Source organism: Pleurodeles waltl, chromosome 2_1 (assembly GCF_031143425.1).
Source record: "Pleurodeles waltl isolate 20211129_DDA chromosome 2_1, aPleWal1.hap1.20221129, whole genome shotgun sequence".
Taxonomy (NCBI): domain Eukaryota; kingdom Metazoa; phylum Chordata; class Amphibia; order Caudata; family Salamandridae; genus Pleurodeles; species Pleurodeles waltl.
The window spans coordinates 305,606,869-305,631,226 of NC_090438.1; positions in this window are offsets into that span (position 1 = coordinate 305,606,869).

Sequence of the window (24,358 nt, forward strand, 5' to 3'; positions counted from 1 at the left end):
CTAGGTGGAGAAGTATTTTCATTTTAAATGATACAGTTATGCCTAGCCAGGAAATACTAGATTGAGGCAGGCCTCCCTGTTATCCGTCACATGCTTTGGGACCTCTGGATAATTAGCACCATATAATAAGCACTAGCCATCTGTCAGTTTAACCCCAAGTAGTACAGAAAGGCCCATTGCTTAAACTAAGTTTATGTCTGACTTTCCCGTCCACGGATGCCTGAGCTTAGTTCAGTGCACCAACGCTTGAAGTGAACGTCCAGGTTGCTGTAACCCCGCACAACCCCACTCAGCTCTCTGGTTGATGTGGCATCAGTGTTTTCTAGTTTACTAACCGTCCTGAAAGGGTTTCGGGAAGACAGTGGTGATTTAAACCCAATTTCAATCCTTAGAATACACACATAAGCCTGGTACTAAGGGCCTCATTATGAGTTTGATGTTCCGTGCACTGCCATGGTGGTTGCGGGAGTCTGACTGCCATCGACTTGGCAGTTGTGCATTTGTATTATGAGTCATGTGGGCCTATGAAGCAAAGACCTTCACGGTTCAGTGGACACCACTAGGCAGCAAAGACCACTGTGGTCACGAGGCAGCACAAACAGGGCGGTGGTCCAACCACCACACATCAGCAGGCAGAAAAGGGGGGTATACAGGGAGCAACTCACCTGCAGGCAACCTAACACGTCAGGTGCCACCATGGAGCCTATCACACATGTCCTGCCGCTCCTACTGATCATCTAAGGAGCCCAAAATCCATGCCGCCGTGGCCGAAACTGATCGTAAGTACACTCAACTACCTCTGTCATCACACTCAACAATAGATCGTAGCGCCATCATCCACATGATATGGGGTTACGCTACAGGCACCAAGTACACGTGTCATTGTGTACACAGCACAAGTCATTCACAAAGGACACATTCACAGCCATAAAAGCCCCCTTTGGGCAGGCCACTCACACTGCACCACAATGCTACATCAAACACACGGCTGACCATCTCAGGCACAGGGACACTGAAATGTATACCGCATTGTGTCACACACAACCAACATCACAGCAACATCAAACATACAAGTACAACTGACACCCTCACATTCCTCATATGCCATGAACTGCTGTCACATTCAAAACAGATATGTATGGATGTGTCATGGAACACAAACACCACTCCCTTAAACAGCCTTGCAATAGACACACACATCACCCACATTGCAACACAATGGAAGGACAATGGGATGCACAACAGACAAAGAGACAAACATACGAAGCTCACTATGCAAACAGTACCTGCACAATAAGGATGGGGCATCAGTAGCACTCAGGGAAGGATGCTGCCCTGGGACACATCATACTTTGCATATGCTCCTCAACAACATTTAAACAGGAACTGTCCCTTCAGGTATCTTAGGGCCAAACAATACTAGAGCAAAGTAACATGGCCATTTGCACATTGCGGAAGTGCAAGTCAAGAAAGCACAGACAAGTGCAACAGCATAGGCCAGATATCTAGATGAAGAAGCTGCAAGGTACACACAGCAAAATGGACACATGCACAGTCAAGTGCTAAGGAAGCTAGCACAATTGAACACATGTCATGTCTGCACAAACAAACCTCGGGCTCCCACATATGAGACAAATGTACAATCCATATCAGGGGGACAATTCTAACACCACACATGCTGATATTGGACAACACAAGATTAAATACTTACCATACCAAACAGAACACAATGCAATGAAACCACAATTGCATTTACATTCACATATCCATACAGTCAACAGCTACCCTTGTCTTCGGTGACACCAGCAGTGTCCACAAAGTCAAATTTTGCAAACAACAGCAAATAGATCAGCAAGAAGGCTTAAACAAACACAACTGTAGGCAGACAACACAAGTTTTTCAGGAACAATAAAAAAGTAGATAAGTAATGGCAGGACAAATGTATACCCAAAATAACAACTGTTTGGGTTTATTAACAATCAGTGGCAAAATGTCAAAGACCATTGGCCAGTCCATTAGTCTTTATCTGCACAGTACTGTGCCAACACTTGGCTCCTATTACTCCCGGGGAACCTCCACAGGAAGGGGCATCAAATGGGCAGGCAGGCACCTCAGGGATCATCTTTGGTTGTGAGGAGGGGTGGGTCGGGTTTGGGCTGGGTGGGTTTGAGCATGGGACGAGTGGACTCTTTCTTGGGGGGTGGGCTTCTTCTTGGGGTGAGGGGAATGTTTGCTTGCAGGGGTGGTAGGTGTGACAGGGGAGGACTTGGAGGTGGAAGCGATGGCTTGGATGTGGTTCGGGACCTCTTGGGTTTGGAACGGTGTGGAGGGAACAGAGCAAAGGGCAAAAAAAAAAAAAATGTCTTAGGAACACGGAGACGGTCATCAGAAGGGGTTGGGGATTTGGAGGTCGTGAGAGTGGTTGTCTGGTGTTTCGGTGCTGATGCCTTAGGTGCATGCGTGTGTGAGGTATGCTTCTGTTTGGGTGGTGTCTATTGCGTGTGGGCGTTTGCGTAACTTGGGCGGCTGGGACGTGGAGGTGCTGGGTGATGGAGTGGTGGATGTGTGTGTGTCTGTTGCGGTGGTGTCTGCAGGTAAGCTTTTAGTGGTGGATGTGTGTGTTTGTTGGGGTGGTGTCTGCTGGTATGGTGGATGTGGTGGGTGTCTGTTGGGGTGGTGTCTGCAGGTGTGGTAGGTGTGGTAGATGTCTGTGTGTCTGTTGGGGTGGTATCTGTGGGTATGGTCGGTGTGTCACTAACTGTTGTGATGGTGCCTGTGGGTATGCTTGATGTTGTGTGAGGGCCAGTGGGGGTATCTGGGGAGGAGGTAGTTGATGCTTGTGTGGGTGTATATTGAGTGCTTGCATGCTGGTGTATTTTTTGGTGTTTGTATTTATCTGTGCTGCTTTTGTGTGTTGAGCTGGGTGCATGTGGATCTGTCTGTGTGCTTGGGATAGTTAGGGGAATAGGGGATTTGGATTGGGAAGAGGGAGGTGGAGGGGGACAGGAGTTAGGGCGTGACTGGCAGCCGTCAGTGAGGAAGCCAGAGCCTGAAAAGATCTTTGTAGGCCAGACATGGCACTATGAATGCCTTCCAGGAAAGCATTGGTCTGCTGAAGTTGGCAGGCTAATCCCTGGATGGCATTCACAATGACTCTCACAGAGATACTCCTCAGGGGGTCGAAAGCCTCATAACTCAGGGCAGCAGGGGTAACAGCGGCTGGGGTAGAGGTGCCTGCAGCAAAGAAGACACCCATCCTCTTGGGTGAGCAGGCACGGCCAACGGGGATGGGAGCAACAGGGAGGGTGGCGATAAAACTGGGGGTAGCAGAAAAAAATTGTACTGTTGTATGTCCAATGGGTCCACCACTATGGAGTGGCCACTGAAGGAAGAATCCAATGATGAGGATGTAAATCCGGTCTCCTCTGTGTCACTCCCCTCACCTTTAGGGCCACTGGGTCCCTCTGTGTCGGTGGTGTCTTGACCTGAGGCCCTGTGACCAGATGCTTCCCCTCTTGGCTGTGCCCTGTATCCTTCCCTTGCCTGGGCTGATGCTGCAAATACAAAAAGAATTATCACACTTGAACAACAGCTCTGATTAGCAAACATTACCATGATGTCAAATATGCCCCTGCAACACACTCCACCTAAGTGGCCCCTACATTTACCATGCATGCATGCCATCTGAACTGTCCAGGACAATCTGGATCTCATACAACTACAATTGCATGGATGAAGTTGTGCAATCACAGTAACCACTGAGACTATAGAAATACTCATGTCACACTGGAAACATATACGCAATGCACACTTCACCAAATGAAATTTGTCCAAATGGAGTCATGGAGGTAGTACCAATGTTGCTAATGCAGTGACATGCAAATGAACACTGTAGACATCATGTGCAAATTGTCATAGAGATATGTCCCAAAAAGCCACAACACAATGAATCAGCATGCCCCATGGAAATTACCACTAATATCTAGCACCCCTTACAATTACACACACTGATTTTATCAGTAGACGTCATTAGTCCTTTGTATGTCGGACAGACAAAAATATTTTTAAGTACCTGTAGGAGGCCCTCAACATGTTGCTCAATGGGAAGCTACAGCGCTGTCTCCATTTGGATGCAAATCCAGATGTCTGTGGAGGAATGGTTGTACCCAAGTGCATGTGATGTCAACATACCTGCAAGACATTCCATGATGCATGCAAACAGTCAGGTAAAAAACCTTCCCCATTACACATGTGTAGTGCACTTTGCTACATGATGTCACACCAATGGCCTGGAATTGCATATTGTGGCTAAACATGGCATGCAATGATGATTGAGGGTCTGTGTGAGCCAACAATCAATGGTGACCCACGCCTGTCTGTGACATCACTTGAAATATACTCCCATTGCAAATGTCCTATTCCAAATACAGGTTGGCATGCACATATATGTGAGAGAATACACAAATCATTCCATGAACACAGGTATACCATACGTGAAACATCAGCGTACACAGTTTGTCAAAAGAGAAAGAGACACATGTTAACATGTAGACACAAGGAATATTGGCAACAGTGATGACACACAAATCATGTCAACGGACATTCCCCACTTACCACGTGAATGTATTGATCTGTAGGTGCACCAAAAGAAAAATGTATGCTCTGTTAAATGAAATGTATGACGACCATCTTACCATTCAAGACAGTAGTGAGGCAACAGCACCCATCATACACTGAGAACAAGTAGCCTCTGGGTGTCAGATGCCAATATACTCATTTAACCAGACATGTCTGTGGACAGTGATCGAACACTTCCTTTTCTTTGGCCTGTAACACTGACGAGTAGTGGTCTGTTGCATAGATTTTACAAACAATACAACAACAAAAAGTACTCGATTGATCAATGTACACAGCCATATGTTGTCCCTTGAGAGCAAATTATTGTTGGATTGTACATAGTTGTGCCCTAGGTCCCTGTGTCAATATGCAAAGCACATCAGTATGCACCACATTACATATCTAGACACACAGTCACTCATCTACTGTTTCATACATGGCACATCCCTAATCATCAAGGGGAGATGTCATAACCTATACATTAACATGGCAATGTGACAGGCAGGAATATGGCCTGTACTCACCCCCTTGTGGTTGCTGTGCTCCCTTCAAACGCCCATCAACATCTAGGTTTGCCACTGCCAGAATGCATGACATTAAGGGGGGTTCATGGTCCGATGTGCACCACATTACCTGAGCCAGGGCCTATACCCCAAGCATGAAGAGTAGAAAGGAAAGTAAGCATTCTTACTCATCACGTCTCCGAGGACAAAAAGGGTTAGCAGAACCCATCCAGGATCACTCTCTCCCTGATATTGGTGTACAATAATATTTTATAGTGCTACATACCATATTTCTGTACTAAATGCAGCAATTGACAGGTGTTGCTGTTACCTAATTTATCTAATTATAAAATTTGAAAGGAACATGTGACCTGCAGATCACAGCATTTGAAGCAATGAGCGCTCATCCCGCTGAGCAAGCCTGCACATTAATGCTAATATCATTCTCTTACAATGGACTCCTAAACAACATCTGGGTCCCTCCTTCGAAGCCCTCCTCAATCCAACTAAACTCATTTGTAGCATTTAGGTGTACACATATCAAGGGCCTCCATAAATGACTAGATCTACGACCTTGTGAGTGCTTTGACCTCCCTCTCTCTCTCTCCTTAACAACTCCTGATAAGCATAAGTGCATCAGTTTGGGAAGGAGCTGTTCCATTCACATGGCGAGGATTTTTCATGCAGTTAAGCATTAATGTTTAACAAGGAAATAGGCTGGCATTATACATAGGGGAACAATCCTTGCCTGGCTTCTGAATGATGGAGATCGGAGCATACCCTGCAAGGGTGTTCCTTTTTCATAATTAATGCCGAAATTAAATGTCCTAAAATGTTTCTAGTAAGGTCTATTGAAAGATTTTATAAACTTTAGGGGAGAATCCCTTAGTGAATCATCTGCTTCAGTTTTTTTAAATTACTGTCCGAACCTCATCTTTACTGACCCACTTATGTACATTCTAATCATCTAGGCCATTAATGTGGGCAGAGCTATACCATTAAGGTAGAATCTAGCACCATCCAGGGGAACCCTTTCTCAGGACTATAATGGGGTCATAGAATCTCTTCAAGGTTTTGACCTTACCTCCTTTCTTCAACATATTTTCCCATTTCTCATTCAAAATTGGCAGCACGTGTCGTTTACACACTGGCCTTTAGTTTGAATGCGTAAAGCCTGCTTTGCTTATTTCAATTTTTTTACTGCCTGTACCTCAAGAGCGATAAACCTTTCAGATGTGTGTGCTCAGTTTCTACCATGAAGCTGCAATTCTTTGTTAGAACCTAAAAGCTTATGAACCATTTCCAGTTGTCGCTGTTCCTTTCCAAGCTTCATTTGCTCTGTGATTGCTATCTATTTTAGGTTTGCAGCCTGGGCTTTTGAATGTCTGGGAATTATCTGTCGAGTTTTTATCCATTAAAATCCTAATACTCTCAGCCGTGTTCGTTCTTATCAGGTTATCTTTAGGAAGAAAGAAGTTCCGTTTAAAAAATGATCTTTGTTCACTGACTGAAAACGCTAGCTTAAGTACCACTCTAGGATATCCTGAGGTGAAGCCCATGCCCACCTTCACTTGCTAAACCACTAATATCGATTTTTTATCATTAAAGGTAAAATCTATCTTATTGTAGGATGCATAGGAGTAAAATCTATAATCAGACGTCAAGGTTCAGGGTCATACAACAATCACATGAACACATAGCCACTAAACGTTGGGAAGCTTCACTCAATATTATATCTGAGCAATTCTTATTTGATCAGTCTATAACCAAGCTGAAGTCAGCCTTGCCTATGTGTTCACCCTACGCAAACTCCACCACCTTGGGCAACAAGTGCATGAGGAGGGGTTTTGACCACTGCTGGGGCCAAATACGACAGTGGACACAGTAACGCTTCACCATAAGGAAGCTTAAATCTAAATCAATTAGCTGCCCCATCTCTAAAAAAGGAGATTGCTGCCTAGATGTTCCATCACCCTTCTTTTTTTCCTGTACTCAAGAGTGATAGTCTAATTGGAAGACAGTTGACTGTAACCCAGGCACATTAGCTATGAATGACAAAGTGTTTCTTCTCAATACATGGAATGCTTGGGTTCAGATACTTAAAGTATTTTGAAGTGCATGATCACTAATTCATGGGAACTAGGGACCCCAGGGTTAAAAGATAGCACTGTAACCACAAGTCAGATGGAGATAGAAGTGCAAGGTGATCTAGCATGCTTGTCTCTCCAGAGATCTTAAATATTGCTCTTTCCCCATCCCACCTCCAAAATCTCACATCGTACGAAAGAACTAAACCCCAACTAGTCACATAATTGCAATAAATCTCAACACAACCTTTGAATCAAACTAAAGCAAACTGAAAATATTTGCATCAGAGTGTTGTGGTTAATAATTTCAAATCCCATATAATCATATGTTTATCAAAATTCCATGCTTGGCCTAAGACCAGGCGGTTTATATGACAATTGAAATCTCCAATAACCAACGCGTGCTGGGACCGTGGTGAGGATTACATAAGATATCAAACTTTACCCTTATACTCCGCTGTGGAATAGATAGCAGTCCATTTTGCTGACCTTTTTTACAGGCACATCATATCGCAGTAAAAAGCTGAATATAATTTAGTTGAGAGAGGTCCCTCATGGATAACAAATGAAAACAATATATTTCAAAACAATTATGACCCCAGATCTCCTGCCTTCCCTGTCAGTCATCTTTATACAATAGTGGTGGAACCAGGAAAGCAAGTATATTTTATACAAATAACATCTTAATATGCTGTGAATGCAAAATGGCCGAATTTACGTTCATAAAGCCACATATATATGAAGTGCAATGATGTATCTGGACTTGAGATAAAATGGAATGAAATATCTGGTCTTGGTTTGACTGTGTACAGTCCTGTCTGTCCTGTAACATGCAGTCTGGTGGCACACAACCTGAAAAACCTCTCCTTAATGTTTGTCCTTCCTGCACCACGTGGCATATGGATACTTATAATCACCTGCAACTTAATGGCAAAACGACTGGGGTAATTATATTTGGCATTAAAGACAAAACGTCACTGAGAAACGTCAGCCCCGGTCTATACTTGTTGATCCTTTATCACTGGTACTTTAAGTAAAAATGGCTATGTACTGGGATCCCGAGATTTGGGCAGTAGTTAAAAACTGTTTCCTTTTACTAACCAAATGAGGCCCTGTCTACTCATCAAAAAGATACAAATTTACGAACAAAAATAAATGTGAGACTGAATTATTGAAATGAGTTAACTGATCGCTTACCAACATCCCTCATTTAAAGACTCCAGCTGACACAGAAGGACAGTTCAGGTGGTCTGTGAAAACATGATCATACATCCCAAGCCAAAAATCGCACCCCTAATAAATACTACAATTTAGAATTAGTTGCTTGGCATTTAAAATACCAACAAATTGTCCCCTCAATATCCCACCAGCTTTCTCTGTCTTAAACTTCCCCCATTACCTTCAGGAACAGTATTTAACATCTGTTGGTGGTGCCCTTCTTTAGATTATGATCCACTGGAGTAAGATGCTTGGGTGTACAGGTTTGTAATGCCTGGAACCTCTATCTATAGGTGATATTATCCTACGTAAATAATTAGATGTCTTTTTCTTTAATAAAACGTTATTGATTGAAACCTGATGATTAAGCGTGTACTTTTTACATCACTTAGTGCTTTTGATTGAAGTCATTTGCTAGCAAACTTATATTTTGAAATGTGGCCATTCCTTGCCCAATAATATGCTGGTAATATATACGTTAATATTTTAACTTTAGTCTTAGAGCATGTGGGGCGAAGTGTGCCATAGATGCTATACATTGTGATGTGGAATACATTATGTTATGTTTACCACTCCTGAAAGGTTGTTTTAATATAATATCATGAGATAAAGTAGCATTTTACCTCCAGTTCCAGCATATTTGGGTAACATTAGTTATCCCATGTCTCAGACGTAAGAATACTCACCATAACATATTGTTTATACTAATACTATGGTTACTTATCAATACTGTGACGATTTTATTATACTTTTGTAAATGAAGTATTTTCTCTAAAAAAGAGTGCTGACCAATCTGGTTTTTAAACACATTTTTTCAATAAAATTGTTTCTCTCAAAAACTAAACTCACTTTCTCTGGATTTAGGAGATACTCTCGATGAGCCTATAAACAGAACTCAAAGGCCCTGTTAATCTGGGAAGTACTTATTTGTGCCTGTAGGGCACCTATTTTCAGAGAGAACGTAATAAATGTTGTTACAAGTAATAGTGGTGATAACTCAGTGTACTAGTATTCGCCCACTACTGATTGATAATACATGGCATGTAATATCATTGATAACTAAATGGATGAGACAATCAATTACATTTCCTTCATAATTCTCTCTTCCAAATACTATTTGTTGTAATAACTTAACCCAAATACCTTCTCCTATAACATCTATAGCAAAAATTCAGATTATCGATGGGCGAATAGATGAGAAACTAGCCTCGCTGACATATAGTATAGTCATGTGCAATACCCAACCCCCTCTGCTAAAACTGTTAGGTACATGGGAGCAGGACCTCGGGGATCTTGATGAGAACTGGCAGGAAGCCCTCGGGTTTCCAGCAGAGGTGGTAATGAAGACTAACATTCGCCTTATACAGATTAAAACCTTACATAGGACCTACTATACGCTCATGCTACTTCATAATAAGATAGGGAAAGTGGAGGATGTGCATTCCCTTTAATGCTGCGGACTGGAGGGCACATTCTTCCACGCACTCTGGATTTGTCCCGGCCTACAGTACTTCTGGGAGGCAGTGAGAGAATCCCTAGAGGAGGCAACGGGGCATTCATTGGAGTTACATCCTAGGCTAGTGTTTTTGGAGGTATAGGACCAACTAATCTATCCCGATGTCAGAACATTTTAGTGAACCTGGGATGAATGGCGGTAAAGCCATGTATTTCACAGAGGTGGGGTTCCAGGACCCTCCCCATGAATACAAGACTGGGAGGTGGGGATGGAACACTGTAAGTTGATGAAATGAGAGGTCTATAAGGGACAACACCTCTTTCGCGCTGCGTATTATGACCGCTGGCAGCCCGCCGTCCTTTTTCGTACGGAAAGCCGCCAGCAGCCATACTGGCTGACGGCGGGAAAGTGGAGGTTACTCAACCTCCACCGCCACGTCAACAGAACACTGCCCACTGAATCACGTCCCATGATTCGGTGTGGCGGTGTTCTGGTGACGGTGTGCTGGTGGCGGAGCTGCCCCCATGGATCCCGTCCCCTCCCGGAGGATCAACGGACAAGGTAAGTTGATCGTCCGTTAGGGAAGGGGGTGTTGTGTGTTGTGTGCGTGCATGGGGGTGTGCGTGTGAGAGTGTAGAGGGGGTGAGTGAGTGAGTGTATGCGTGCGGGGTTGTTGTGTGTATGGGAAATGTGTGCGGGTCAGACGGTGTGCATGTCTATATGTGTGCGGGTATGTGTTGTTGGGGTGTATGTGTGAGTGTAGGGGTGTGTATATGTGCATGTTGGGGGTGTGTGCGTGTAGGGGTGTGTATATGTGCATGGTCGGGGTCGGGGTGGGGAGGGGGTTGTGCCACCTTTGGGGGGTGGGGGGAGGATTTGTGGGGGATAGCGGGGGTGGGGGAGACCCCTATCAGTGCCAGGGAAGGGATTCCCTGGCACTGATAGTGCCTACCGCCATGGATCTCATGGCGGTTCCCAACCACCCGAGATCCAAGGCGGTATGCAGGGTTCTTATACCGTCGCGGGCTGGAGACCACAATCTCCAGCCCAGTGGTCTTCACCGCCATGGCAGTCAGAATGGTGAAGTGGCGGATGTGGTCATAATTAAATTTTTTTTTTCACCAGCCTGTTTGCGGTCCTACCGCCGCTTTACCACCGACCGCCAGGGTCGTAATGACCTCCTTAGTCTTAGACAGTAAGTCCCTCCCCAGTTGGGATACTGGACTTGAGTCACAGACTACAAACTTATGCAGTTCCTGGAAGTTGCCAATCTCAACCTGTACTGGATCTGTAATAGGATTTGTCAATTGTCTGTTTGCTACTCCCACAACCTGAACTGTTCTGCCTGAAAGAGGTAAGTTCAGAACTTCTGCACTTCTCACTGTAGAGCTTGGCACTCCTGTGTCCACTAAGAATGACCCATCACCTTTCCCTTCACAAAAGGTCCTCTCTGATCTACCTCTAAGGACGCTGCAAGCATACATGGCTCTTCATCCGAACTAATACACATCCATTCATCGTTTATTTCATTCTCACTGTGTAATAGGAATTGGTGCACTGTGTCATAATTTCTGTCTTGTCTCTGACCTGCGGAGTAAGCATCATCTGTTGCTGTTCTATCGGGGCTTGAGGTATCTGCATTTGCTGTCTAGGTACCATAGGAACCTGCTGCTGCATTGGTTGTAACTGTGTCAGTTGTGCACGCAGCACTTGCACCTGCTGCATGGGTTGAAAATTCTGTACTTGGTTCTGCACATTTGGATTTAGTCCTCTCATTCTAGGGACTTTCAGAGTTTGAAATGTATTGACATCACCACCATCCTGCAACATCATCGGACACTCCCGCTTCCAGTGTCCCACGTTTCCGCACAGATGACAGGGTACCATCTTTTTCATCCCTTGCACATCATTTTGAACCACTACATTACTCAAATCCGGACCACAATTCATGTTGACTCCACAACCCCTACCTCTCATCTGAGGTTGGAACATGACAGTTCCCTGCTGTTGAGGTATCTGTTGCACCAAAGCTCCCTGCACTCCTGTCTGAGCGGCCTTGATTTGCATCACCATCGCTTTCTCCTTCAGCTTTTTCTGTTTCAATTTAATCTCATCACTACAGTATTTCGCATACTGCAACACCTCATCAATCGGCTTCGCTTGCCAACAAATCAAATTACTTCTAATCATCTGCCCTATTTCTGGTCTTAATCCTTCAATGAACTTGAACACAAAGTGCAACATGTCTTTTGGCTCAATTGCTTCTTTACCACTGTACTCCCAGAACGCTTTCAATAATCTCTCATAATAGGTATGTATTGACTCTTTCGCCTCCTGCACTGTCCTGGCAATCCTCTGTTAGTCAATATTTTTAGGCAATATTCTCATCTTCAGGAACTCAATCACCCTATAGTAATGTTTCATCACTTCAGGTGATGGTGCATCTGTAACTGTATCCCTTTCCGGTTCACTCGTCGGCCAATCCACTGCTCTTTTGCACTCAACCCATAAGTCAGCTGGAACCACTATTTCCAACAAAGTGTTCAAGTTTTCCCACAGACATTAAGAAAGCTTCATAAATCTATCTGTCTGCTGGTACCATTCAACCGGTTTCTCTCTCAGCTTTGGATAATCATTTGTGAATGACAGAATATCACTCCTGTGCCATGGAACATGAACAAACTGCTCTCCTGGAATTTCCCTCATTGGTAAAATACATTTTTACTGGATCCTTTTCTCTCTGAGCACCTTCAGACCCTTCTTGTGAATCTTTTTTTGCTTATCCTTCTTCTTTGCCCATCTTCCTCCCCACTTTTCTAATGCTCCCCAAATCTGAGCACTCTGCAATAATTCTTTAAGGTGCACCTTCATTCCTGCTGACCTCATATGCTCAAAATACTTTGCCTCGAAATCTAACCTGTAGCTCTGTTTCAAATGCTTTGTTTTCTCAATTTCTATGTCATGTTTATTTGCCAAGTCTGCCAATTTCTGGTGTGTCTTGCCCACAACTCTCGTAATCCTCGGACACAAATACCCCAGCTCTTCTTTTGTATAGGATTCTAACCTATTCACTCCCATTGTCCCTTCAACTAGCTCAGTTATTTCTGTAGCCGATATTACAGTTTATCTCCTCTTCACCCTTGGAAGTGTTTCTAGGAGTATTCAAACTATCCAACCACTCATTCAATTGCTGTGCTGTCAGTCCCTGCAATGTGATATTACTTGCATTTGGCAATGGTACCTGTTGTACCACTGCACCTGGAGTCTGCAGTGTCAAAAGCTTCAAGCTCTGACTTGCACTCGGGCTATTTACAGCATCTGGAAGCACAACAAGTGGACTAAGATCCATTAACGGTCTAGATCCATCAAAAGTCTGACCCATAGAAAATACAACCTGCACATGATCACTCACTCCCCTCCTCACAAGGCTCTGTGACATTTCACTCTGTTCTCCTGCAATTGTTTTCTTTTGCGCAAACAATGGTACCGCTGGACCAACAGTAATCGGCAGCAATATTGCCCCTGGTGCTGCTCTGACACTCGTATTTTGTGGAAGGATTACTCCCATATTCTGATTCATTACTGTTGTCACATCTGACTGTGCCCCCATCATTGGTGTGAACTTCGGCAAAACCTGTGGCTGTGCTTGAGGCAACAACATTGGAGTCAGCTCAGTCTAAACTAGCATTGGCCTCGGAACCTCTTGCTCCATCAGCACCATTAAGTTTGCAGTTGTCTCAAGAACTGGTACATCTGGATAAATTCTCTGTATCAATGGTGGGGGCGTCTGCACTTGGACTACCGAAGTGGTCACTGCATTAGGAGTACTCTGCACTACCCCCTGTATCTGCCCATTATCTGTCTGCACTGGTCCCACTGTTCCTGTCACTTGTGCTGGAGCAGTCGGAACAGAACTAGTACTTGGACTCCCTACATGCGTCGCATATGGCAGAGGTCGATCCCTCAATATCTGTGTAATAAGATCCTCAACATCTGAGTCTTCTTCATCTACATAAGTCTTTTTCTTCTTCTTATCTCTTGATCCCTCTTCACTCTTGTCATCAACCTCTTTTTCATCTGAATCATCTTCCTCTGCAATAGCAGGAAACAATCTAACACCCTGTAATGTTGCCATTCTCCACTTCTTGTGTTCCGAATCCCACCTTGCTTCTGCTAAGGACTTTCCTACCTTCCTTATTCTCCTCTGGAACTTCATCTCTTGCCGCTGTTTGGCTATGAGTTCCCAAACCGCTACAGCCTCAAACTGTGCTGGTCTTGGAAGTGGCTTCGTCTCACATAATGTCATTCACACCTGATCCAAAATTCTCAAATTAAACGTTCCATACTCTGGAAACGCTAAAGCTCCCTGTTTCTCGGTCAATTTGCACCACTGCTTTAACCAAAGACATGGCATGACACCTCGCTCCTCCATCACAATAAATGCTGGAGAATTTTCCGGTGGAGTCTGCTCCCCAACTGTCGTCTTAATGTAAGAATCACCCTTCAAGGCACTTCTGAATGCTTTAAAAAACTTTATCTTCTCTGTTGTATTTATTTCGATTCAAATAAGGAAATTACTTTTACTCCCAAGATTCCTTTCACCCACTTACTCAACCTATCCCAGCACGGCTCACTCTGATGTCACACTCATACACTGCAGCTGACAAAGTCTTGCGGCTTGTCCTCCTAAACTTCGACTCACACGGAACTAATGCAAAATATTGCGAGCACTAATCAAAACCCAATAACCAAAACAAATCAGCTGGTTTACTACAGGGAAGGTACACAATCGCTTCAGAGACCTTACAGATTTTCACTAATGGCCCTTTCGCTCATGTAGCTATTCCTCTTTCTCTATCTCCCACATTCGCAAGCAAAATTTGACCTGCAAATTTCACTCTCAACTGATCAATGGGTCTGTCCGGGTGCACATAGGACTCGCCAAATCTCAGTCGAAAACAATTCTCTTACTCACTTAACTCACACACTGACTTGTTGACCACGCCCGATCAACCTACTAAACCAGACAGATTACAACATATAACCAAGTGTCTCCTACACTTGTCAATATACTCTGGAGTCATAGACCACACAGGGTCTGTACATCACCAACAACCATGTGGACAATTTTTTAGCACAAAGCGCCACACACATATGAAGTTCAACGACTTCCCTACTCTCATACTGCGGAGTACGCACAGTCCTACTAAACCTCAACTAGAGTACGCAAACTCCCTACTTTCCTCACATACATCACAATTCACCTGCGATTTTCATAAGCCTTTGCAAGCTCAATCCTACCACTCTCATACTATCACAAGAACGCCGAGAACATACCCATCTTTACTAGCGGGATCCAGGATCTGGGAAAGTCATTTCTGGGCTTAAGGGGACATCATCTTTGCTACAATTGCCATTTCAGAAAAACAAAATTCAAACCTCATAAAAATGAACAACTAACCCTAACTTAAACGACCACCATAACCATTGGTCACCACATAACTAGTTCTCCAAGGAAACTAACCATCAAGCTGCTACCAAAAACTGCAAGCGCGCCTGGTCCTTAGTAAGTAAACTTACAAGGGGACGTGTATAGGCCTATGAACCTTTTGGATAGCATAAAGTATCCTAGCTATGAAGTAATTGATAAACATCAATTATCAATGTAATCATTCAACAACCACTAGGAGAATCATTTAAGCATGAGACAATACATCAATATTTCGTGAATCACCACAACTCAATTTCGTTTTAGGAATTTTATTTCCCCATTAGTTACAATGCTAAGTCATCAGGTTAGATCAAACTTTATTCAATCAACTCAGAATTAGTCCATTAACGATCACCAATAACATAATCTAATTAGAACTTTGAAAAAACATATGCTCAAATGCTTCAGCATAAGCCAACACAGATAAATATGAGTACCAGAGTTCAGCAATCAGTCTGTCAATCATTTGTCACTGTCAGAGTCACTCAAAAGACCCTTACCTAACCCAAATTGGCATTAAGCATGTGGGACTTCATGCAAAATAACTTAGAAAATGTGAATTTGGAAAACATCTAGCTAAGAGAAAAACTATGGAAAGAGCGCAGTTGGTACCTAGAAAGAAAGGTATAAAAGTTAATCAGTCACAATGTCATAGCTACCTATCCACGAAATGGATCAGCAACAAAGTCAGTCTTCGTCCCCAGGTCATCAATCGATCAGCAACGCATCAGGCTCTCAAAAGCATGAGCCCAATGACAGAATCTCGAACCGTGTCTCTTGAAGTCATCAATTCTCCCCTCGAATCTGAATTTGCACTCACATCTGAAGTTTTAGCCCCTTGTCATAACTTTTTATTAGAGATTTTGAGTCCATCCCTCTAATTTCTAATTGGTCAATCAGTCCTCCATAGGTGATGTTACCCAATACTTTTTATTCTACATATCTATGAGTTCTAGTATTTCATCATCATCCGGCTCGCCAGGTATCGAAAATGTCGCATGTTTCTCTTCAGTCAGTGCCTCTATTGTTCAAGTCCTGGGAAAGTCCATTCAGCCTACTCCACTCTTAATTGTATCAAATTGACTTCATCATCTCCTGTCCATCGGTACATTGCAGAAAATTCTAACTAAGCACACAGTTCATGGTCGGTTCATAGGCACTATAAACTTCTACAGCATGCATTTATTAATTCTACTTCTGTATGAGGCCTGGCAAGTAGGCCACAGCTACGGCTAAGTTAGCTTCTACGATATAATGCAAAATATGGGTTATACATCTCATTATGGCATAATATTACACATTTTCATTATTTCATGCATTTTTTGTTATTTTAGTACAAGTTCGTATAAGTGGCTGACATACCCCTGGGGCACATTTTCTAAAAACATGTGCATTCGTTTTTACTACGATTGGTTTCTCTATGAACTCTTATAAATCATAACATATATGCAATTATTAATAATTTCTAATTAGCATATCTGTGTCAACACCTTTTACACTTCACATACCTGTGACAGTCAGGCACTCACTTACTCTTGTGCACAAACAACCGCCCCACCCTGATTTCATCCACCCTTCCACTCTAAGCCTCAGTCACCACCTGCCTTGCTTCTTCTGATTCTCCCATACAGTCCAGCCGAACAGATGCTAGAGATCTGTTGTATAACTAGCTATCACGCCGTTACGAATATCACCCAAATTCAAGCTACACCAGCTAACTACACGATCAGTGCACAACAACTAGACCTCATCACACTTACCCAGAAAGGTTCTGATGTGCCAGTATTGGTTACCATCTGACATGCAACAGCACCTTGCACCCATAAACACCCACTGGCAACACCTTTCCAGTTAGATATATGATTTGGCTTTCTCAAACAGAACATGCTGGACGATCCTTGCAGATTAAGTTGGGTTAAATACCCACATCACATCATAGCTATTTAAATAGCTCGCAATGCTGTCTAGAATATAATCTTTATAGGTCCGACTATCGACAACTAGCCATCCAAACAATCGCAGACCAATGTCATTTTTTTTAGGCCTGCTCTGTGAGGTTCAACTGAGTTCTGTGGCTGGCCCAGTGAGCTACGGGACCCATCACAGAAAAAAAGAAAACAAAAAAGCAATGGAAAGGTTTAGTCTCGGCCAGTGGCAACTCCTATGGCAGTGGTTCTTAACGTGTGGTCCGGGGAACCTTGGGGACCATGTAGCCTACTCAGGGCGTCTTTGACTGTTTTCCAAAACTAAACAATAATACAATTAATTACAATTAGTAACGTGTATACAAACAAGGAAGCAAAAATAAAAAGTTTAACATTTTTTCTATATCTGAATATGAATTGCACAAAATATTTCAATATTTGAGCACCTGTTTGGTGTAAACTGGTTTTTATTGTGTGTATTGTGTGTATTGGTGTGGTGAGTATTGTTTTCAGGTCCAAATAATAGAACTTGCTAAGGCCAGGGGTTTCTGGCTTCCAATAATGATTCAATGGGGGTCCACAGAAGTCAAAAGGCTAAGAACTGCTGTACTATGCGTTCCAATTCACATTTTCAAATTTTTGAAAAATATGCATGCATTCGAGGAGAACTGTAAGCTTACTTTATAGCACTGGAAGAGACTTGTACAACCATTTTACCCTGTAGGATGTTTATGCCTAACCAAGGGAAGACCTTAGTCAAATCAAATGTGCACCTCTAGAGAATTTTAACTTTTGTATCCCTCATGCACCTCAGAGTTATATGGTGAGCATAGTAATAGTGTCTTCACACATACATCATCACTAATGCGAAGTACTCCTTCAGTCATGAGGTTGAAACCACATGTGGCATCAGCAGTGGTTTCTATATTGGGCAGGAGAGAACAGTATATTCCCAAATAAGGGCCCTTTGTTTTCTTTGCCCCTTACTTCCCTAGAGTACCTTTATAGTTTAATGGGTCTTTGCATCAGTATGTTTGTTGTGCAAACAATAATCTCTTCAGAAGCCCTCTGAATTTGTATCTCTGAAGAAAGCTACACTTACACACTGCAAAAAAGGAGCAAGGACAATCTTTGCATTGTTAAATTGTTTGCCCCATTATGATATGTAACTGATGCACCTAAATAAAATTCATGTTAAACCCACACTAGTTATCAAAAGCATCTTGTCTACTCATTTGCAGGACAAGTTGTGTGTATGTATGTTTTTAAGTAATTTCATCTACAAAGTGCAAACATGGCTGAAAAGAAACATGTCCTGCAAAAGCCTCTATAACAGCACGCTGCCCTGCCTTCTTGCTGGCTGTGTTGGGGTTAGAAGCCACCTTAGCATAACAGAATACTGAGAATGGGTGGGGTCCTGGGGTCTCTGACTGTTTTAAGTTTGGTGGCGCACTACCATCTTTGAAGTTTAACACACACACACAAACACGCATGCATGCAGACACACACACAAACTCACATAGCTTGTATGCAGGTGCATAGACTGTAAAAAGGTATTTACTACTATTGTCTTTTTTTAATTACTTTTTTATTACCGGTATAGCGTGAGACAGGTAAACTACGTTTCGGCAGATAAACTGTATAGTCATTTGGAATGGTTCCACAAATTGCAAGACATTTGACATAAACTACACAATGCTTTCCCTATTTCAATTATTTAGTTACCAATTGGAACTGGGGTCGCTGGTTGGCTGTCAGTTTGTACTCTGTCTAAGCAAGAACACTCACTCTAGTTAGGGCAAAGGAGATATACACTTGGATAACCCCTGCTCGACACCTTGGTAGCGTGGCACAATGAGTCAGGCTTATCCCAAAGGCAATGTGTAAAGTATTTGTACCAAAACACATAGGCACTCATTACAACCCTGGCAGTCGGTGATAAAGCGGCGGTAATACTGCCAACAGGCTGGCGGTAACCAAAATGGAACTATGACCACGGCGGAAACCACTCAGACAGAAGAGCCACTTTAACACACCGACCCCCACAGCGGAATCAACAAGCACCATGACAGTAACCGCCAACAACCAGGCGGAAGACAATGTACCACCCACACTATTATGACCGGCCGGTACCGACAACATCAAAAGCATGGCAGAAACAGAGCTCAGAAGTCAAAGGACTTACCTGTGGAGACCCAGGGAACATCCACGACACCATCGAGTCCGAGCTGCACATATTTCCGATGCTCATCTACCTTCCGCTGCATTATGAACAGCAACGCCGGCAAAGACCACCACGGTGAGTACTGCCGCCTTGCACACAAGGGAGGGGGGAGGAAAAAGAGAGTGACACACACGCAACACCCCCACCCCCAACACCATACACACAACCAGATGCACTAACATTACATATTCACCCCGTACCCCTCAGGAATAATGCAAGGACAAAATGATTTGAAGAAAGTGAGTGAAATACGATAAAATAACATGAATAAGTTTATCAAAATACAAATGTATCTACATATTTACAAATGGAGGGACACTTCCTAGTCCTCAATGTCCGTGGGCCACAATGCCACAACACATAGGCCAAGACCCCACCTCACTCCTGCAACAACACGGAGAGAACACTGCAGGGGCATCAGGTCGAAAATACACAGGCACCTCAGGGGGACGGGGGATGGGGGGCATCTCAGCTGGAAGATGGTACAACACCACTGGTCCTGGAGGGGGCAACATGCCCTGTGTGCTGTCCTGGGGAGTGCAAGGCCACAGTCTCTCTAGTGGGTGGTTTGCCCACTACTTGGTCCTGGGGAGTGCAAGGCCACAGTCCCTCAAGTGAGTGGCTTTTTCCACTGGTTCTGTAGGGGGCATTGTGCCCAGTGTACTACATCCGGGAAAGGATAGGGTGAGAGGATGGCTTCTTCCACTGCTTCTGGAGGGGGCTTTGTGCCCAGTGATGCAGATCTTGGGGAGTGCAAGGTCAGTCTCTCACCTGGGTGTCAGACCCACAGGATTTGCAGGGGCAAGGACGCACAACAGCCCATGGATGCAGGACTACACACTGTCCGCCGGCGGTGATGGCTGCTCAGTGGTGGCAGTGGTGGTGCTGGTGTCGGGGCTGGCAGTGGTGGGGGGAGGCTCCAGCCCATCCCCTGCAGCCTCGGATGGCTGCCCACTCAGGCTGCTGCTGCTGGCAGTGGTGCTGGTGGCGGTGCTGGTGACAGTGCTGGCAGTGGTGGGGGAGGCTCCAGCCCATCCCCTGCAGCTTCAGACGGCTGCCCACTCGGGCTGCTGCTGCTGGCAGTGGTGCTGGCGGCGGTGCTGGTGGCGGTGCTGGTGGCGGTGCTGGCAGTAGTGGGGGGAGGCTCCACCCCATCCCCTGCAGCCTCGGACAGCTGCCCACTTGGGCTGCTGCTGCTGGCAGTGGTGCTGGTGGCGGTGCTGGTAGCAGTGGGGGAGGCTCCAGCCCTTCCCTTGCAGCCTCGGACGGCGGGTCACCATGGTTGGTGGTGGGGGCTCCGAATGAGTCCCAGCACCAGGGCTCCTGTCCTTCCTGCCTGCTGGTGAAGGCCCCTGGCTCTTCCTGTCATCAGCCAGGGATTTCTCCTTGCCCTTCCCTGTTGCAGCTGGTGGTGCCTCCTTGCCCTTCTTAGACACTGCTGGTGGTGCCTCCTTGCCCTTCCCTGTAGCAGCTGGTAGTGCCTCCTTGCCCTTTCTAGCCGCTGCTGGTGCAGGCACCCTTTCAGAGTTGCTGCCTGGTGCCCGGGATCCTCTCCCACCTGGAGTAGCTGTTGACACCACTGTGGCCATGGACTGGGTGGCTGAAGTGCTTGCCTGGGTTCTGACCACCCTGATCCAACGTGAGGGACGGGGTGGGGGAGTGGTAGGGAAGAGGTCAAGGGTGGAGAGGAAAAGCTTCTTAGGGACATTGGGGCGGGAAGAGGGTGAAGGTTTGGGAGTGGAGGAAGAGGAAGTGGTTGTAGGAGGTGTCTGTCTGCTGTGTTTGGGTGCAGGTGCATGGGCTGGATGCTTTTGTGAGATGGATGGCTGATGGGTGTCTGAGTGCTTGTGTTTGTATACTTTGGGAGGAGGGGGCACAGACACAGTGGGAGAGGACACAGGGGATGTGTACATGGATGTGGGGGTGGTGACTGCCAGTGAGGGGCGTGTGGTGATAGGCGTGATGCTGATGGTGGGAGTGGATGAGGATGTAGTGCATGCAGGTGTGAGTGCAGACGCAACTGGGAGGGCGGTGTACGATGAGGAGGCGGAGGAGGACACCGTGGAGGCAGTGGATGTTGGTATGTTTGCCTCTGGATGGTGTTTGTGTGAGTGCCTGTGGGATGATGTGTGGTCCTTGTGTTTGCCTGAGCCACTCCTGTGCATGCTGGTCTGCCTGTGTGCTTGGAATAGGTTGGGGGTTGAGGGGAATGGGATTGGGTAGAGTAAGTTGGTGGGGGAGGGACAGGGACAATGGCTGCCATCAGGGAGGAGGCCAGAGCCTGGCGTGATCTCTGTTTGGCCGCCATGCCAGAGTGAATGCCCTCCAGGAATGCATTTGTTTGTTGCAAATGGGCTGCCAGCCCCTGGATGGCATTCACAATGGTTGACTGCCCAACAGAGATGGATCGCAGGAGGTCAATAGCCTCCTCACTCAGGGCAGCAGTGCTAATTGGGGCAGGGCCTGAGGTGCCTGGGGCAAAGGAGATGTCCACCCTCCTGGGTGAGTGGGCTGCTGGGAGGGCGGTGCTGGTACGGGGTGTACCCGTAGTTGGGGTGGGCACAGAGGTGTCCACCACCACCTGGGAGCTTCCATCGGAGGAGGTATCACTGTCAGCACTGTCCCCTCCAATCTCTGCCATGGTGCTCCCCTCACCCTCCGTCCCACTGGTGCCCTCACCGTCGGTGGATTCGGCCTCCTGGGCCCTGTGGGATGTAGCTGTCCCCGTCGCCGGTGCCTCTGCTCCTCCGCCAGATGATGCTAATGCACATAAGGACAGGGTGACAAAACAAAAAGGGGGGGAGACAAAGGATACCCTTAGCCAATGGCAGCAACAAAACCACTGTTGGTGTACACGACACACAAACACACACAGGGAACAGCCCTACGCACTAGGCAATGCACTAACAGTCACAATGCTAGTCACTAGCCCATGGACAGGGATACCTTATGCCAACTGCAGAATACATGAGACCCACAGACCCCTGCCCTGTAGTGGATGCCTACTACCTTGGTTGGAGGAGGTTTACATCAGACCCTGCCCAACATGGGACCTACCCTGCAATGTCCGGCCTGGCCTAGGCACACCCACAGGCCCACATCCCCAACCCGGATGCCACTCCACTACATGCAAGTATTATATTGGGGCACTGTACTCACCCCCTTGTGGCTGCTGTGATGCCCCCAAGCGCCCATCCAGCTCCGGATAGGCCACCGCCAGTATGCAGGCCATCGGGGGGTCAGGGTTCGACGGAACCCCTTCCTCGTTGGGAGGACATCCCCAGTTGGGCCTCCGCCATCTTCCGTGCCCAGCGTCTCAGGTCCTCCCACCGGTTGCGACAGTGGGTGCTCCACCTGCCGTAGACCCCCAGGGTCCGCACGTCCTTGGCGATGGCACGCCATATACCCTTACCTGCAGAGAAATACACATAGGAAAAGGTATCAGTCAGACCGTCCTGCCTGTTACACTCATGGCCCACCATAGCCCTCACTTCCCCTTACGCACAGACATTGCCCACCATACATGCAGCATGCTGCCCAAGGCCCTTCCATCAACCCCCCACACAAGGCCCTCACACACAGCACTCCATGCATTCATGCCCCATGCATCATGCTCATAGTGTACTCACCAATTGGTCTGGAGGCCCATACAGCATTCGGTACTGGGGTAGGACCCCATCCACTAGTCTCTCCAACTCCGCAGCGGTGAAGGCAGGGGCCCTTTCCCCAGTGACACGAGCCATGGCCGGTTCCAGACACAGGTCACAACAGCACTTGCAGTTTAGGTTCTCTCCTGTTGAAGGTTAGGTAGCAAGTGAGTGAACAGATAGAAAATGGCGGTCACATCCGCGGCGGTGCATACCGTCACAGCCGGCATACATCATCATTGGCCACTATAACCCATAGGGCCCAATGGTATCCAATGAGAAGTTGCACAGTGGTTCTCAACCGCCTACCGCAATGGTGTACAACATCAGAAGAATTACCTCATTTCCACATGTCCCTCCATACAGGACAGGCAGACGCCATTTCAGGGATGGGGCAGGCCATGACACCTAACTGCGTCACAGTACACATAGGCACCATTTGGGCCTATCCAACAATACATTATTACAGTCACAACATGCAATGCAGTGTAGTGTTTGTAAATATGGAATACTGACCAGCTGCTCACCGTTTTGCCCCCTAGATTGCAAGCACTGCAGATGATTAGGAGATGGAGACATCCCCATCTGTACAGGCCCCTGGTGGACTTGGCAACAATGGAGGACAGGCACATTATCCTCACCTATAGACTGGACAGTGCCACAATCACAGAGCTGTGTGCCCAACTGGAGCCTGATCTAATCTCTGCTATACATCACCCCACCGGGATCCCCCTCTTGTGCAAGTCCTATCTGTGATCCATCTATGGGCAACTGGCTCCTTCCAAGTGACAGTGGGCTTGGCAGGAGGAATGTCTCAGCCAATGTTCTCAATAGAGCTGACCAGAGTGTTGTCTGACCTGATTAAACACATGCACAGCTACATTGTTTTCCCCCAGGTGGAGGATTTGGCCACAGTGAAAGCTGATTTCTACTCAATAGGACATATCCCCAACATTATTGGGGCTACTCATAGTATACATATTGCATTTGTCCCCCACCCCCGGGGAAATGAACAGGTGTTCAGAAATCGAAAGAGCTTTCACTCCATGAATGTGCAGATAGTGTGCCTGGCGGACCAGTACATCTCCCATGTCAATGCAAAGTATCCTGGGTCTGAGCATGATGCCTTTATCCTGAGGAATAGCAGCATCCCATATTTGATGGCTCAACCCCAGAGGCACCGGGTGTGG